Here is a 17,397-nt window from a genome sequence, read left to right on the forward strand (position 1 = left end):
ACAAAATAAGCCATTTCCCACAGAAAGTGCTAGCTAGCCTGATAGAAATAAACAAACCAAAAGACAGTCGCTAACCCTAACTCCCTAATGTGAAAACAGTCCAAAGAAAATGGCAGTTCACCCCTACAGATTTAATACTATTTACAAAATATACAATTTATAAACAAAACCACGGCACAAAACCTAACAATTCAAAAATGCTAAATAAGGTTTGGAAACCAAGAACAGCAAACAGGTGCTGATGCCAGAAAGAGCCTCGCTAGCTGTTGGGAACCGTACTTTTAAAACTCCAGGAAGTGTAGGATGGACCAATCAGCTTCCTGTACTGCCCCCCAATCCGGCCAATCAGGCAGGGCACCTATAAGAACAACAAAATAAAAACAACACATATGGCCAGGACCGTAACATGGTCTACTAGTAATGAAGCACGATGGTTGGCAAACCAATAAAGTAGCAAAACAGCAATGAAAGAACAAAATTTGATGAAAATATAGAACAATTTCTATGAATAAATAGGCAGTAACACCAGCTTGTGCTGCCCGTAAACCCAAGCAAAAAAGCTTACAGCACCTGGTATTCCCAGGCGGTCTTCCTACCAAGTACTAACCAGGCCCGGCTCTATTTGGCTGCCGAGATCGGACGAGATCGGGCGCTTAGAGAGCGGTGGGGCCGTAAGCTGCATTTGACATCATCAACAGCTCTTAAAAACGCTGGAGAAGCAGAATGCATGACACTTGCTAAGAAGAAGATAAATGTGGCAAAGTACAAAGTACTATAACTGTACTGGTCTGTTACGCCCCTGTCTAGGGGGTCAGGGTGCAACATACAAAGATAAATTAGCATGTTCCCTCTCCGATCCCCAAACCAAAATCCAGGATCGAGATGTTCCAACAGAATGATATTTATTTTAAACGAAAGAAAGTGACAAACAAAAAATGACACAACTCATGGCGAACCAAGGCCAACATAATAAACAAAATAAGCCATTTCCCACAGAAAGTGCTAGCTAGCCTGATAGAAATAAACAAACCAAAAGACAGTCGCTAACCCTAACTCCCTAATGTGAAAACGGTCCAAAGAAAATGGCAGTTCACCCCTACAGATTTAATACTATTTACAAAATATACAATTTATAACAAAACCACGTCACAAAACCTAACAATTCAAAAATGCTAAATAAGGTTTGGAAACCAAGAACAGCAAACAGGTGCTGATGCCAGAAAGAGCCTCGCTTGCTGTTGGGAACCGTACTTTTAAAACTCCAGGAAGTGTAGGATGGACCAATCAGCTTCCTGTACTGCCCCCCAATCCGGCCAATCAGGCAGGGCACCTATAAGAACAAGAAAATAAAAACAACACATATGGCCAGGACCGTAACATGGTCTACTAGTAATGAAGCACGATGGTTGGCAAACCAATAAAGTAGCAAAACAGCAATGAAAGAACAAAATTTGATGAAAATATAGAACAATTTCTATGAATAAATAGGCAGTAACACCAGCTTGTGCTGCCCGTAAACCCAAGCAAAAAAGCTTACAGCACCTGGTATTCCCAGGCGGTCTTCCTACCAAGTACTAACCAGGCCCGGCTCTATTTGGCTGCCGAGATCGGACGAGATCGGGCGCTTAGAGAGCGGTGTGGCCGTAAGCTGCATTTGACATCATCAACAGCTCTTAAAAACGCTGGAGAAGCAGAATGCATGACACTTGCTAAGAAGAAGATAAATATGGCAAAGTACAAAGTACTATAACTGTACTGGTCTGTTACGCCCCTGTCTAGGGGGTCAGGGTGAAACATACAAAGATAAATTTGGATGTTCCCTCTCCGATCCTCAAACCAAAATCCAGGATTGAGATGTTCCAACAGAATGATATTTATTTTAAACGAAAGAAAGTGTCAAACAAAACATGACTCTACAACTCAGGGCGAACCAAGGCCAACATAATAAACAAAATAAGCCATTTCCCACAGAAAGTGTTAGCTAGCCTGATAGAAATAAACAAACCAAAAGATAGTCGCTAACCCTAACTCCCTAATGTGAAAACACTCCAAAGAAAATGGCAGTTCACCCCTACAGATTTAATACTATTTACAAAATATACAATTTATAAACAAAACCACGGCACAAAACCTAACAATTCAAAAATGCTAAATAAGGTTTGGAAACCAAGAAAAGCAAACAGGTGCTGATGCCAGAAAGAGCCTCGCTAGCTGTTGGGAACCGTACTTTTAAAACTCCAGGAAGTGTAGGATGGACCAATCAGCTTCCTGTACTGCCCCCCAATCCGGCCAATCAGGCAGGGCACCTATAAGAACAAGAAAATAAAAACAACACATATGGCCAGGACTGTAACATGGTCTACTAGTAATGAAGCACGATGGTTGGCAAACCAATAAAGTAGCAAAACAGCAATGAAAGAACAAAATTTGATGAAAATATAGAACAATTTCTATGAATAAATAGGCAGTAACACCAGCTTGTGCTGCCCGTAAACCCAAGCAAAGAAGCTTACAGCACGTGGTATTCCCAGGCGGTCTTCCTACCAAGTACTAACAAGGCCCGGCCATAATTGGCTGCCGAGATCGGACGAGATCGGGCGCTTAGAGAGCGGTGTGGCCGTAAGCTGCATTTGACATCATCAACAGCTCTTAAAAACGCTGGAGAAGCAGAATGCATGACACTTGCTAAGAAGAAGATAAATGTGGCAAAGTACAAAGTACTATAACTGTACTGGTCTGTTACGCCCCTGTCTAGGGGGTCAGGGTGCAACATACAAAGATAAATTAGCATGTTCCCTCTCCGATCCCCAAACCAAAATCCAGGATCGAGATGTTCCAACAGAATGATATTTATTTTAAACGAAAGAAAGTGTCAAACAAAACATGACTCTACAACTCAGGGCGAACCAAGGCCAACATAATAAACAAAATAAGCCATTTCCCACAGAAAGTGCTAGCTAGCCTGATAGAAATAAACAAACCAAAAGACAGTCGCTAACCCTAACTCCCTAATGTGAAAACACTCCAAAGAAAATGGCAGTTCACCCCTACAGATTTAATACTATTTACAAAATATACAATTTATAAACAAAACCACGGCACAAAACCTAACAATTCAAAAATGCTAAATAAGGTTTGGAAACCAAGAACAGCAAACAGGTGCTGATGCCAGAAAGAGCCTCGCTAGCTGTTGGGAACCGTACTTTTAAAACTCCAGGAAGTGTAGGATGGACCAATCAGCTTCCTGTACTGCCCCCCAATCCGGCCAATCAGGCAGGGCACCTATAAGAACAACAAAATAAAAACAACACATATGGCCAGGACCGTAACATGGTCTACTAGTAATGAAGCACGATGGTTGGCAAACCAATAAAGTAGCAAAACAGCAATGAAAGAACAAAATTTGATGAAAATATAGAACAATTTCTATGAATAAATAGGCAGTAACACCAGCTTGTGCTGCCCGTAAACCCAAGCAAAAAAGCTTACAGCACCTGGTATTCCCAGGCGGTCTTCCTACCAAGTACTAACCAGGCCCGGCTCTATTTGGCTGCCGAGATCGGACGAGATCGGGCGCTTAGAGAGCGGTGTGGCCGTAAGCTGCATTTGACATCATCAACAGCTCTTAAAAACGCTGGAGAAGCAGAATGCATGACACTTGCTAAGAAGAAGATAAATGTGGCAAAGTACAAAGTACTATAACTGTACTGGTCTGTTACGCCCCTGTCTAGGGGGTCAGGGTGCAACATACAAAGATAAATTAGCATGTTCCCTCTCCGATCCCCAAACCAAAATCCAGGATCGAGATGTTCCAACAGAATGATATTTATTTTAAACGAAAGAAAGTGTCAAACAAAACATGACTCTACAACTCAGGGCGAACCAAGGCCAACATAATAAACAAAATAAGCCATTTCCCACAGAAAGTGCTAGCTAGCCTGATAGAAATAAACAAACCAAAAGACAGTCGCTAACCCTAACTCCCTAATGTGAAAACACTCCAAAGAAAATGGCAGTTCACCCCTACAGATTTAATACTATTTACAAAATATACAATTTATAAACAAAACCACGGCACAAAACCTAACAATTCAAAAATGCTAAATAAGGTTTGGAAACCAAGAACAGCAAACAGGTGCTGATGCCAGAAAGAGCCTCGCTAGCTGTTGGGAACCGTACTTTTAAAACTCCAGGAAGTGTAGGATGGACCAATCAGCTTCCTGTACTGCCCCCCAATCCGGCCAATCAGGCAGGGCACCTATAAGAACAACAAAATAAAAACAACACATATGGCCAGGACCGTAACATGGTCTACTAGTAATGAAGCACGATGGTTGACAAACCAATAAAGTAGCAAAACAGCAATGAAAGAACAAAATTTGATGAAAATATGGAACAATTTCTATGAATAAATAGGCAGTAACACCAGCTTGTGCTGCCCGTAAACCCAAGAAAAAAACTTACAGCACCTGGTATTCCCAGGCGGTCTTCCTACCAAGTACTAACCAGGCCCAGCTCTATGTGGCTGCCGAGATCGGACGAGATCGGGCGCTTAGAGAGCGGTGTGGCCGTAAGCTGCATTTGACATCATCAACAGCTCTTAAAAACGCTGGAGAAGCAGAATGCATGACACTTGCTAAGAAGAAGATAAATGTGGCAAAGTACAAAGTACTATAACTGTACTGGTCTGTTACGCCCCTGTCTAGGGGGTCAGGGTGCAACATACAAAGATAAATTAGCATGTTCCCTCTCCGATCCCCAAACCAAAATCCAGGATCGAGATGTTCCAACAGAATGATATTTATTTTAAACGAAAGAAAGTGTCAAACAAAACATGACTCTACAACTCAGGGCGAACCAAGGCCAACATAATAAACAAAATAAGCCATTTCCCACAGAAAGTGTTAGCTAGCCTGATAGAAATAAACAAACCAAAAGATAGTCGCTAACCCTAACTCCCTAATGTGAAAACACTCCAAAGAAAATGGCAGTTCACCCCTACAGATTTAATACTATTTACAAAATATACAATTTATAAACAAAACCACGGCACAAAACCTAACAATTCAAAAATGCTAAATAAGGTTTGGAAACCAAGAACAGCAAACAGGTGCTGATGCCAGAAAGAGCCTCGCTAGCTGTTGGGAACCGTACTTTTAAAACTCCAGGAAGTGTAGGATGGACCAATCAGCTTCCTGTACTGCCCCCCAATCCGGCCAATCAGGCAGGGCACCTATAAGAACAAGAAAATAAAAACAACACATATGGCCAGGACCGTAACATGGTCTACTAGTAATGAAGCACGATGGTTGGCAAACCAATAAAGTAGCAAAACAGCAATGAAAGAACAAAATTTGATGAAAATATAGAACAATTTCTATGAATAAATAGGCAGTAACACCAGCTTGTGCTGCCCGTAAACCCAAGCAAAAAAGCTTACAGCACCTGGTATTCCCAGGCGGTCTTCCTACCAAGTACTAACCAGGCCCGGCTCTATTTGGCTGCCGAGATCGGACGAGATCGGGCGCTTAGAGAGCGGTGGGGCCGTAAGCTGCATTTGACATCATCAACAGCTCTTAAAAACGCTGGAGAAGCAGAATGCATGACACTTGCTAAGAAGAAGATAAATGTGGCAAAGTACAAAGTACTATAACTGTACTGGTCTGTTACGCCCCTGTCTAGGGGGTCAGGGTGCAACATACAAAGATAAATTAGCATGTTCCCTCTCCGATCCCCAAACCAAAATCCAGGATCGAGATGTTCCAACAGAATGATATTTATTTTAAACGAAAGAAAGTGTCAAACAAAACATGACACTACAACTCAGGGCGAACCCAGGCCAACATAATAAACAAAATAAGCCATTTCCCACAGAAAGTGCTAGCTAGCCTGATAGAAATAAACAAACCAAAAGACAGTCGCTAACCCTAACTCCTTAATGTGAAAACAAGTGAAAACAATCAAAAGAAAATGGCAGTCCACCCCTACAGATTTAATACTATTTACAAAATATACAATTTATAACAAAACCACGTCACAAAACCTAACAATTCAAAAATGCTAAATAAGGTTTGGAAACCAAGAACAGCAAACAGGTGCTGATGCCAGAAAGAGCCTCGCTTGCTGTTGGGAACCGTACTTTTAAAACTCCAGGAAGTGTAGGATGGACCAATCAGCTTCCTGTACTGCCCCCCAATCCGGCCAATCAGGCAGGGCACCTATAAGAACAAGAAAATAAAAACAACACATATGGCCAGGACCGTAACATGGTCTACTAGTAATGAAGCACGATGGTTGGCAAACCAATAAAGTAGCAAAACAGCAATGAAAGAACAAAATTTGATGAAAATATAGAACAATTTCTATGAATAAATAGGCAGTAACACCAGCTTGTGCTGCCCGTAAACCCAAGCAAAAAAGCTTACAGCACCTGGTATTCCCAGGCGGTCTTCCTACCAAGTACTAACCAGGCCCGGCTCTATTTGGCTGCCGAGATCGGACGAGATCGGGCGCTTAGAGAGCGGTGGGGCCGTAAGCTGCATTTGACATCATCAACAGCTCTTAAAAACGCTGGAGAAGCAGAATGCATGACACTTGCTAAGAAGAAGATAAATGTGGCAAAGTACAAAGTACTATAACTGTACTGGTCTGTTACGCCCCTGTCTAGGGGGTCAGGGTGCAACATACAAAGATAAATTAGCATGTTCCCTCTCCGATCCCCAAACCAAAATCCAGGATCGAGATGTTCCAACAGAATGATATTTATTTTAAACGAAAGAAAGTGACAAACAAAAAATGACACAACTCATGGCGAACCAAGGCCAACATAATAAACAAAATAAGCCATTTCCCACAGAAAGTGCTAGCTAGCCTGATAGAAATAAACAAACCAAAAGACAGTCGCTAACCCTAACTCCCTAATGTGAAAACGGTCCAAAGAAAATGGCAGTTCACCCCTACAGATTTAATACTATTTACAAAATATACAATTTATAACAAAACCACGTCACAAAACCTAACAATTCAAAAATGCTAAATAAGGTTTGGAAACCAAGAACAGCAAACAGGTGCTGATGCCAGAAAGAGCCTCGCTTGCTGTTGGGAACCGTACTTTTAAAACTCCAGGAAGTGTAGGATGGACCAATCAGCTTCCTGTACTGCCCCCCAATCCGGCCAATCAGGCAGGGCACCTATAAGAACAAGAAAATAAAAACAACACATATGGCCAGGACCGTAACATGGTCTACTAGTAATGAAGCACGATGGTTGGCAAACCAATAAAGTAGCAAAACAGCAATGAAAGAACAAAATTTGATGAAAATATAGAACAATTTCTATGAATAAATAGGCAGTAACACCAGCTTGTGCTGCCCGTAAACCCAAGCAAAAAAGCTTACAGCACCTGGTATTCCCAGGCGGTCTTCCTACCAAGTACTAACCAGGCCCGGCTCTATTTGGCTGCCGAGATCGGACGAGATCGGGCGCTTAGAGAGCGGTGGGGCCGTAAGCTGCATTTGACATCATCAACAGCTCTTAAAAACGCTGGAGAAGCAGAATGCATGACACTTGCTAAGAAGAAGATAAATGTGGCAAAGTACAAAGTACTATAACTGTACTGGTCTGTTACGCCCCTGTCTAGGGGGTCAGGGTGCAACATACAAAGATAAATTAGCATGTTCCCTCTCCGATCCCCAAACCAAAATCCAGGATCGAGATGTTCCAACAGAATGATATTTATTTTAAACGAAAGAAAGTGTCAAACAAAACATGACTCTACAACTCAGGGCGAACCAAGGCCAACATAATAAACAAAATAAGCCATTTCCCACAGAAAGTGTTAGCTAGCCTGATAGAAATAAACAAACCAAAAGATAGTCGCTAACCCTAACTCCCTAATGTGAAAACACTCCAAAGAAAATGGCAGTTCACCCCTACAGATTTAATACTATTTACAAAATATACAATTTATAAACAAAACCACGGCACAAAACCTAACAATTCAAAAATGCTAAATAAGGTTTGGAAACCAAGAACAGCAAACAGGTGCTGATGCCAGAAAGAGCCTCGCTAGCTGTTGGGAACCGTACTTTTAAAACTCCAGGAAGTGTAGGATGGACCAATCAGCTTCCTGTACTGCCCCCCAATCCGGCCAATCAGGCAGGGCACCTATAAGAACAAGAAAATAAAAACAACACATATGGCCAGGACCGTAACATGGTCTACTAGTAATGAAGCACGATGGTTGGCAAACCAATAAAGTAGCAAAACAGCAATGAAAGAACAAAATTTGATGAAAATATAGAACAATTTCTATGAATAAATAGGCAGTAACACCAGCTTGTGCTGCCCGTAAACCCAAGCAAAAAAGCTTACAGCACCTGGTATTCCCAGGCGGTCTTCCTACCAAGTACTAACCAGGCCCGGCTCTATTTGGCTGCCGAGATCGGACGAGATCGGGCGCTTAGAGAGCGGTGGGGCCGTAAGCTGCATTTGACATCATCAACAGCTCTTAAAAACGCTGGAGAAGCAGAATGCATGACACTTGCTAAGAAGAAGATAAATGTGGCAAAGTACAAAGTACTATAACTGTACTGGTCTGTTACGCCCCTGTCTAGGGGGTCAGGGTGCAACATACAAAGATAAATTAGCATGTTCCCTCTCCGATCCCCAAACCAAAATCCAGGATCGAGATGTTCCAACAGAATGATATTTATTTTAAACGAAAGAAAGTGTCAAACAAAACATGACACTACAACTCAGGGCGAACCCAGGCCAACATAATAAACAAAATAAGCCATTTCCCACAGAAAGTGCTAGCTAGCCTGATAGAAATAAACAAACCAAAAGACAGTCGCTAACCCTAACTCCTTAATGTGAAAACAAGTGAAAACAATCAAAAGAAAATGGCAGTCCACCCCTACAGATTTAATACTATTTACAAAATATACAATTTATAACAAAACCACGTCACAAAACCTAACAATTCAAAAATGCTAAATAAGGTTTGGAAACCAAGAACAGCAAACAGGTGCTGATGCCAGAAAGAGCCTCGCTTGCTGTTGGGAACCGTACTTTTAAAACTCCAGGAAGTGTAGGATGGACCAATCAGCTTCCTGTACTGCCCCCCAATCCGGCCAATCAGGCAGGGCACCTATAAGAACAAGAAAATAAAAACAACACATATGGCCAGGACCGTAACATGGTCTACTAGTAATGAAGCACGATGGTTGGCAAACCAATAAAGTAGCAAAACAGCAATGAAAGAACAAAATTTGATGAAAATATAGAACAATTTCTATGAATAAATAGGCAGTAACACCAGCTTGTGCTGCCCGTAAACCCAAGCAAAAAAGCTTACAGCACCTGGTATTCCCAGGCGGTCTTCCTACCAAGTACTAACCAGGCCCGGCTCTATTTGGCTGCCGAGATCGGACGAGATCGGGCGCTTAGAGAGCGGTGTGGCCGTAAGCTGCATTTGACATCATCAACAGCTCTTAAAAACGCTGGAGAAGCAGAATGCATGACACTTGCTAAGAAGAAGATAAATATGGCAAAGTACAAAGTACTATAACTGTACTGGTCTGTTACGCCCCTGTCTAGGGGGTCAGGGTGAAACATACAAAGATAAATTTGGATGTTCCCTCTCCGATCCTCAAACCAAAATCCAGGATTGAGATGTTCCAACAGAATGATATTTATTGTAAACGAAAGAAAGTGTCAAACAAAACATGACTCTACAACTCAGGGCGAACCAAGGCCAACATAATAAACAAAATAAGCCATTTCCCACAGAAAGTGTTAGCTAGCCTGATAGAAATAAACAAACCAAAAGATAGTCGCTAACCCTAACTCCCTAATGTGAAAACACTCCAAAGAAAATGGCAGTTCACCCCTACAGATTTAATACTATTTACAAAATATACAATTTATAAACAAAACCACGGCACAAAACCTAACAATTCAAAAATGCTAAATAAGGTTTGGAAACCAAGAAAAGCAAACAGGTGCTGATGCCAGAAAGAGCCTCGCTAGCTGTTGGGAACCGTACTTTTAAAACTCCAGGAAGTGTAGGATGGACCAATCAGCTTCCTGTACTGCCCCCCAATCCGGCCAATCAGGCAGGGCACCTATAAGAACAAGAAAATAAAAACAACACATATGGCCAGGACTGTAACATGGTCTACTAGTAATGAAGCACGATGGTTGGCAAACCAATAAAGTAGCAAAACAGCAATGAAAGAACAAAATTTGATGAAAATATAGAACAATTTCTATGAATAAATAGGCAGTAACACCAGCTTGTGCTGCCCGTAAACCCAAGCAAAGAAGCTTACAGCACGTGGTATTCCCAGGCGGTCTTCCTACCAAGTACTAACAAGGCCCGGCCACAATTGGCTGCTGAGATCGGACGGGATCGGGCGCTTAGAGAGCGGTGTGGCCGTAAGCTGCATTTGACATCATCAACAGCTCTTAAAAACGCTGGAGAAGCAGAATGCATGACACTTGCTAAGAAGAAGATAAATGTGGCAAAGTACAAAGTACTATAACTGTACTGGTCTGTTACGCCCCTGTCTAGGGGGTCAGGGTGCAACATACAAAGATAATTTAGCATGTTCCCTCTCCGATCCCCAAACCAAAATCCAGGATCGAGATGTTCCAACAGAATGATATTTATTTTAAACGAAAGAAAGTGTCAAACAAAACATGACACTACAACTCAGGGCGAACCAAGGCCAACATAATAAACAAAATAAGCCATTTCCCACAGAAAGTGCTAGCTAGCCTGATAGAAATAAACAAACCAAAAGACAGTCGCTAACCCTAACTCCCTAATGTGAAAACAGTCCAAAGAAAATGGCAGTTCACCCCTACAGATTTAATACTATTTACAAAATATACAATTTATAAACAAAACCACGGCACAAAACCTAACAATTCAAAAATGCTAAATAAGGTTTGGAAACCAAGAACAGCAAACAGGTGCTGCTGCCAGAAAGAGCCTCGCTAGCTGTTGGGAACCGTACTTTTAAAACTCCAGGAAGTGAAGGATGGACCAATCAGCTTCCTGTACTGCCCCCCAATCCGGCCAATAAGGCAGGGCACCTATAAGAACAACAAAATAAAAACAACACATATGGCCAGGACCGTAACATGGTCTACTAGTAATGAAGCACGATGGTTGACAAACCAATGAAGTAGCAAAACAGCAATGAAAGAACAAGATTTGATGAAAATATGGTACAATTTCTATGAATAAATAGGCAGTAACACCAGCTTGTGCTGCCCGTAAACCCAAGCAAAAAAACTTACAGCACCTGGTATTCCCAGGCGGTCTTCCTACCAAGTACTAACCAGGCCCGGCTCTATTTGGCTGCCGAGATCGGACGAGATCGGGCGCTTAGAGAGCGGTGTGGCCGTAAGCTGCATTTGACATCATCAACAGCTCCTAAAAACGCTGGAGAAGCAGAATGCATGACACTTGCTAAGAAGAAGATAAATGTGGCAAAGTACAAAGTACTATAACTGTACTGGTCTGTTACGCCCCTGTCTAGGGGGTCAGGGTGAAACATACAAAGATAAATTTGCATGATCCCTCTCCGATCCTCAAACCAAAATCCAGGATTGAGATGTTCCAACAGAATGATATTTATTTTAAACGAAAGAAAGTGTCAAACAAAACATGACACTACAACTCAGGGCGAACCAAGGCCAACATAATAAACAAAATAAGCCATTTCCCACAGAAAGTGTTAGCTAGCCTGATAGAAATAAACAAACCAAAAGATAGTCGCTAACCCTAACTCCCTAATGTGAAAACACTCCAAAGAAAATGGCAGTTCACCCCTACAGATTTAATACTATTTACAAAATATACAATTTATAACAAAACCACGTCACAAAACCTAACAATTCAAAAATGCTAAATAAGGTTTGGAAACCAAGAACAGCAAACAGGTGCTGATGCCAGAAAGAGCCTCGCTTGCTGTTGGGAACCGTACTTTTAAAACTCCAGGAAGTGTAGGATGGACCAATCAGCTTCCTGTACTGCCCCCCAATCCGGCCAATCAGGCAGGGCACCTATAAGAACAAGAAAATAAAAACAACACATATGGCCAGGACCGTAACATGGTCTACTAGTAATGAAGCACGATGGTTGGCAAACCAATAAAGTAGCAAAACAGCAATGAAAGAACAAAATTTGATGAAAATATAAAACAATTTCTATGAATAAATAGGCAGTAACACCAGCTTGTGCTGCCCGTAAACCCAAGCAAAAAAGCTTACAGCACCTGGTATTCCCAGGCGGTCTTCCTACCAAGTACTAACCAGGCCCGGCTCTATTTGGCTGCCGAGATCGGACGAGATCGGGCGCTTAGAGAGCGGTGTGGCCGTAAGCTGCATTTGACATCATCAACAGCTCTTAAAAACGCTGGAGAAGCAGAATGCATGACACTTGCTAAGAAGAAGATAAATATGGCAAAGTACAAAGTACTATAACTGTACTGGTCTGTTACGCCCCTGTCTAGGGGGTCAGGGTGAAACATACAAAGATAAATTTGGATGTTCCCTCTCCGATCCTCAAACCAAAATCCAGGATTGAGATGTTCCAACAGAATGATATTTATTTTAAACGAAAGAAAGTGTCAAACAAAACATGACTCTACAACTCAGGGCGAACCAAGGCCAACATAATAAACAAAATAAGCCATTTCCCACAGAAAGTGCTAGCTAGCCTGATAGAAATAAACAAACCAAAAGATAGTCGCTAACCCTAACTCCCTAATGTGAAAACACTCCAAAGAAAATGGCAGTTCACCCCTACAGATTTAATACTATTTACAAAATATACAATTTATAAACAAAACCACGGCACAAAACCTAACAATTCAAAAATGCTAAATAAGGTTTGGAAACCAAGAAAAGCAAACAGGTGCTGATGCCAGAAAGAGCCTCGCTAGCTGTTGGGAACCGTACTTTTAAAACTCCAGGAAGTGTAGGATGGACCAATCAGCTTCCTGTACTGCCCCCCAATCCGGCCAATCAGGCAGGGCACCTATAAGAACAAGAAAATAAAAACAACACATATGGCCAGGACTGTAACATGGTCTACTAGTAATGAAGCACGATGGTTGGCAAACCAATAAAGTAGCAAAACAGCAATGAAAGAACAAAATTTGATGAAAATATAGAACAATTTCTATGAATAAATAGGCAGTAACACCAGCTTGTGCTGCCCGTAAACCCAAGCAAAGAAGCTTACAGCACGTGGTATTCCCAGGCGGTCTTCCTACCAAGTACTAACAAGGCCCGGCCATATTTGGCTGCTGAGATCGGACGGGATCGGGCGCTTAGAGAGCAGTGTGGCCGTAAGCTGCATTTGACATCATCAACAGCTCTTAAAAACGCTGGAGAAGCAGAATGCATGACACTTGCTAAGAAGAAGATAAATGTGGCAAAGTACAAAGTACTATAACTGTACTGGTCTGTTACGCCCCTGTCTAGGGGGTCAGGGTGCAACATACAAAGATAAATTAGCATGTTCCCTCTCCGATCCCCAAACCAAAATCCAGGATCGAGATGTTCCAACAGAATGATATTTATTTTAAACGAAAGAAAGTGACAAACAAAAAATGACACAACTCAGGGCGAACCAAGGCCAACATAATAAACAAAATAAGCCATTTCCCACAGAAAGTGCTAGCTAGCCTGATAGAAATAAACAAACCAAAAGACAGTCGCTAACCCTAACTCCCTAATGTGAAAACAGTCCAAAGAAAATGGCAGTTCACCCCTACAGATTTAATACTATTTACAAAATATACAATTTATAAACAAAACCACGGCACAAAACCTAACAATTCAAAAATGCTAAATAAGGTTTGGAAACCAAGAACAGCAAACAGGTGCTGATGCCAGAAAGAGCCTCGCTAGCTGTTGGGAACCGTACTTTTAAAACTCCAGGAAGTGTAGGATGGACCAATCAGCTTCCTGTACTGCCCCCCAATCCGGCCAATCAGGCAGGGCACCTATAAGAACAAGAAAATAAAAACAACACATATGGCCAGGACCGTAACATGGTCTACTAGTAATGAAGCACGATGGTTGGCAAACCAATAAAGTAGCAAAACAGCAATGAAAGAACAAAATTTGATGAAAATATAGAACAATTTCTATGAATAAATAGGCAGTAACACCAGCTTGTGCTGCCCGTAAACCCAAGCAAAAAAGCTTACAGCACCTGGTATTCCCAGGCGGTCTTCCTACCAAGTACTAACCAGGCCCGGCTCTATTTGGCTGCCGAGATCGGACGAGATCGGGCGCTTAGAGAGCGGTGTGGCCGTAAGCTGCATTTGACATCATCAACAGCTCTTAAAAACGCTGGAGAAGCAGAATGCATGACACTTGCTAAGAAGAAGATAAATGTGGCAAAGTACAAAGTACTATAACTGTACTGGTCTGTTACGCCCCTGTCTAGGGGGTCAGGGTGCAACATACAAAGATAAATTAGCATGATCCCTCTCCGATCCCCAAACCAAAATCCAGGATCGAGATGTTCCAACAGAATGATATTTATTTTAAACGAAAGAAAGTGTCAAACAAAACATGACACTACAACTCAGGGCGAACCAAGGCCAACATAATAAACAAAATAAGCCATTTCCCACAGAAAGTGCTAGCAAGCCTGATAGAAATAAACAAACCAAAAGACAGTCGCTAACCCTAACTCCCTAATGTGAAAACGGTCCAAAGAAAATGGCAGTTCACCCCTACAGATTTAATACTATTTACAAAATATACAATTTATAACAAAACCACGTCACAAAACCTAACAATTCAAAAATGCTAAATAAGGTTTGGAAACCAAGAACAGCAAACAGGTGCTGATGCCAGAAAGAGCCTCGCTTGCTGTTGGGAACCATACTTTTAAAACTCCAGGAAGTGTAGGATGGACCAATCAGCTTCCTGTACTGCCCCCCAATCCGGCCAATCAGGCAGGGCACCTATAAGAACAAGAAAATAAAAACAACACATATGGCCAGGACCGTAACATGGTCTACTAGTAATGAAGCACGATGGTTGGCAAACCAATAAAGTAGCAAAACAGCAATGAAAGAACAAAATTTGATGAAAATATAGAACAATTTCTATGAATAAATAGGCAGTAACACCAGCTTGTGCTGCCCGTAAACCCAAGCAAAAAAGCTTACAGCACCTGGTATTCCCAGGCGGTCTTCCTACCAAGTACTAACCAGGCCCGGCTCTATTTGGCTGCCGAGATCGGACGAGATCGGGCGCTTAGAGAGCGGTGTGGCCGTAAGCTGCATTTGACATCATCAACAGCTCTTAAAAACGCTAGAGAAGCAGAATGCATGACACTTGCTAAGAAGAAGATAAATGTGGCAAAGTACAAAGTACTATAACTGTACTGGTCTGTTACGCCCCTGTCTAGGGGGTCAGGGTGCAACATACAAAGATAAATTAGCATGTTCCCTCTCCGATCCCCAAACCAAAATCCAGGATCGAGATGTTCCAACAGAATGATATTTATTTTAAACGAAAGAAAGTGTCAAACAAAACATGACACTACAACTCAGGGCGAACCAAGGCCAACATAATAAACAAAATAAGCCATTTCCCACAGAAAGTGCTAGCTAGCCTGATAGAAATAAACAAACCAAAAGACAGTCGCTAACCTTAACTCCCTAATGTGAAAACGGTCCAAAGAAAATGGCAGTTCACCCCTACAGATTTAATACTATTTACAAAATATACAATTTATAACAAAACCACGTCACAAAACCTAACAATTCAAAAATGCTAAATAAGGTTTGGAAACCAAGAACAGCAAACAGGTGCTGATGCCAGAAAGAGCCTCGCTTGCTGTTGGGAACCGTACTTTTAAAACTCCAGGAAGTGTAGGATGGACCAATCAGCTTCCTGTACTGCCCCCCAATCCGGCCAATCAGGCAGGGCACCTATAAGAACAAGAAAATAAAAACAACACATATGGCCAGGACCGTAACATGGTCTACTAGTAATGAAGCACGATGGTTGGCAAACCAATAAAGTAGCAAAACAGCAATGAAAGAACAAAATTTGATGAAAATATAGAACAATTTCTATGAATAAATAGGCAGTAACACCAGCTTGTGCTGCCCGTAAACCCAAGCAAAAAAGCTAACAGCACCTGGTATTCCCAGGCGGTCTTCCTACCAAGTACTAACCAGGCCCGGCTCTATTTGGCTGCCGAGATCGGACGAGATCGGGCGCTTAGAGAGCGGTGTGGCCGTAAGCTGCATTTGACATCATCAACAGCTCTTAAAAACGCTAGAGAAGCAGAATGCATGACACTTGCTAAGAAGAAGATAAATGTGGCAAAGTACAAAGTACTATAACTGTACTGGTCTGTTACGCCCCTGTCTAGGGGGTCAGGGTGCAACATACAAAGATAAATTAGCATGTTCCCTCTCCGATCCCCAAACCAAAATCCAGGATCGAGATGTTCCAACAGAATGATATTTATTTTAAACGAAAGAAAGTGACAAACAAAAAATGACACAACTCAGGGCGAACCAAGGCCAACATAATAAACAAAATAAGCCATTTCCCACAGAAAGTGCTAGCTAGCCTGATAGAAATAAACAAACCAAAAGACAGTCGTTAACCCTAACTCCCAAATGTGAAAACAGTCCAAAGAAAATGGTAGTTCACCCCTACAGATTTAATACTATTTACAAAATATACAATTTATAAACAAAACCACGGCACAAAACCTAACAATTCAAAAATGCTAAATAAGGTTTGGAAACCAAGAACAGCAAACAGGTGCTGATGCCAGAAAGAGCCTCGCTAGCTGTTGGGAACCGTACTTTTAAAACTCCAGGAAGTGTAGGATGGACCAATCAGCTTCCTGTACTGCCCCCCAATCCGGCCAATCAGGCAGGGCACCTATAAGAACAAGAAAATAAAAACAACACATATGGCCAGGACCGTAACATGGTCTACTAGTAATGAAGCACGATGGTTGGCAAACCAATAAAGTAGCAAAACAGCAATGAAAGAACAAAATTTGATGAAAATATAGAACAATTTCTATGAATAAATAGGCAGTAACACCAGCTTGTGCTGCCCGTAAACCCAAGCAAAAAAGCTTACAGCACCTGGTATTCCCAGGCGGTCTTCCTACCAAGTACTAACCAGGCCCGGCTCTATTTGGCTGCCGAGATCGGACGAGATCGGGCGCTTAGAGAGCGGTGTGGCCGTAAGCTGCATTTGACATCATCAACAGCTCTTAAAAACGCTAGAGAAGCAGAATGCATGACACTTGGTAAGAAGAAGATAAATGTGGCAAAGTACAAAGTACTACAACTGTACTGGTCTGTTACGCCCCTGTCT

At 41.9% G+C, this 17,397-nt stretch overlaps 18 pseudogenes; all 18 read right to left on the reverse strand.

Annotated features, from left to right (window-relative positions):
* Positions 1-558: 558 nt before the first annotated feature.
* Positions 559-677, reverse strand: LOC137119487 (5S ribosomal RNA; annotated as a pseudogene).
* An 853-nt stretch (positions 678-1,530) lies between these two features.
* On the reverse strand, positions 1,531-1,649 carry LOC137119382 (5S ribosomal RNA; annotated as a pseudogene).
* An 857-nt stretch (positions 1,650-2,506) lies between these two features.
* Positions 2,507-2,625, reverse strand: LOC137119517 (5S ribosomal RNA; annotated as a pseudogene).
* An 857-nt stretch (positions 2,626-3,482) lies between these two features.
* On the reverse strand, positions 3,483-3,601 carry LOC137119383 (5S ribosomal RNA; annotated as a pseudogene).
* An 856-nt stretch (positions 3,602-4,457) lies between these two features.
* Positions 4,458-4,576, reverse strand: LOC137119509 (5S ribosomal RNA; annotated as a pseudogene).
* Positions 4,577-5,433: 857 nt separating this feature from the next.
* On the reverse strand, positions 5,434-5,552 carry LOC137119488 (5S ribosomal RNA; annotated as a pseudogene).
* Positions 5,553-6,418: 866 nt separating this feature from the next.
* Positions 6,419-6,537, reverse strand: LOC137119489 (5S ribosomal RNA; annotated as a pseudogene).
* Positions 6,538-7,390: 853 nt separating this feature from the next.
* Positions 7,391-7,509, reverse strand: LOC137119490 (5S ribosomal RNA; annotated as a pseudogene).
* Positions 7,510-8,366: 857 nt separating this feature from the next.
* Positions 8,367-8,485, reverse strand: LOC137119491 (5S ribosomal RNA; annotated as a pseudogene).
* An 866-nt stretch (positions 8,486-9,351) lies between these two features.
* Positions 9,352-9,470, reverse strand: LOC137119385 (5S ribosomal RNA; annotated as a pseudogene).
* Positions 9,471-10,327: 857 nt separating this feature from the next.
* LOC137119540 (5S ribosomal RNA) lies at positions 10,328-10,446 on the reverse strand (annotated as a pseudogene).
* Positions 10,447-11,303: 857 nt separating this feature from the next.
* LOC137119424 (5S ribosomal RNA) lies at positions 11,304-11,422 on the reverse strand (annotated as a pseudogene).
* An 856-nt stretch (positions 11,423-12,278) lies between these two features.
* On the reverse strand, positions 12,279-12,397 carry LOC137119386 (5S ribosomal RNA; annotated as a pseudogene).
* An 857-nt stretch (positions 12,398-13,254) lies between these two features.
* On the reverse strand, positions 13,255-13,373 carry LOC137119539 (5S ribosomal RNA; annotated as a pseudogene).
* An 854-nt stretch (positions 13,374-14,227) lies between these two features.
* Positions 14,228-14,346, reverse strand: LOC137119387 (5S ribosomal RNA; annotated as a pseudogene).
* Positions 14,347-15,202: 856 nt separating this feature from the next.
* Positions 15,203-15,321, reverse strand: LOC137119389 (5S ribosomal RNA; annotated as a pseudogene).
* Positions 15,322-16,177: 856 nt separating this feature from the next.
* Positions 16,178-16,296, reverse strand: LOC137119425 (5S ribosomal RNA; annotated as a pseudogene).
* An 854-nt stretch (positions 16,297-17,150) lies between these two features.
* Positions 17,151-17,269, reverse strand: LOC137119390 (5S ribosomal RNA; annotated as a pseudogene).
* Positions 17,270-17,397: the final 128 nt, after the last annotated feature.

The sequence above is a fragment of the Channa argus genome, unplaced genomic scaffold (assembly GCF_033026475.1).
Source record: "Channa argus isolate prfri unplaced genomic scaffold, Channa argus male v1.0 Contig057, whole genome shotgun sequence".
In the NCBI taxonomy this organism is placed as follows: domain Eukaryota; kingdom Metazoa; phylum Chordata; class Actinopteri; order Anabantiformes; family Channidae; genus Channa; species Channa argus.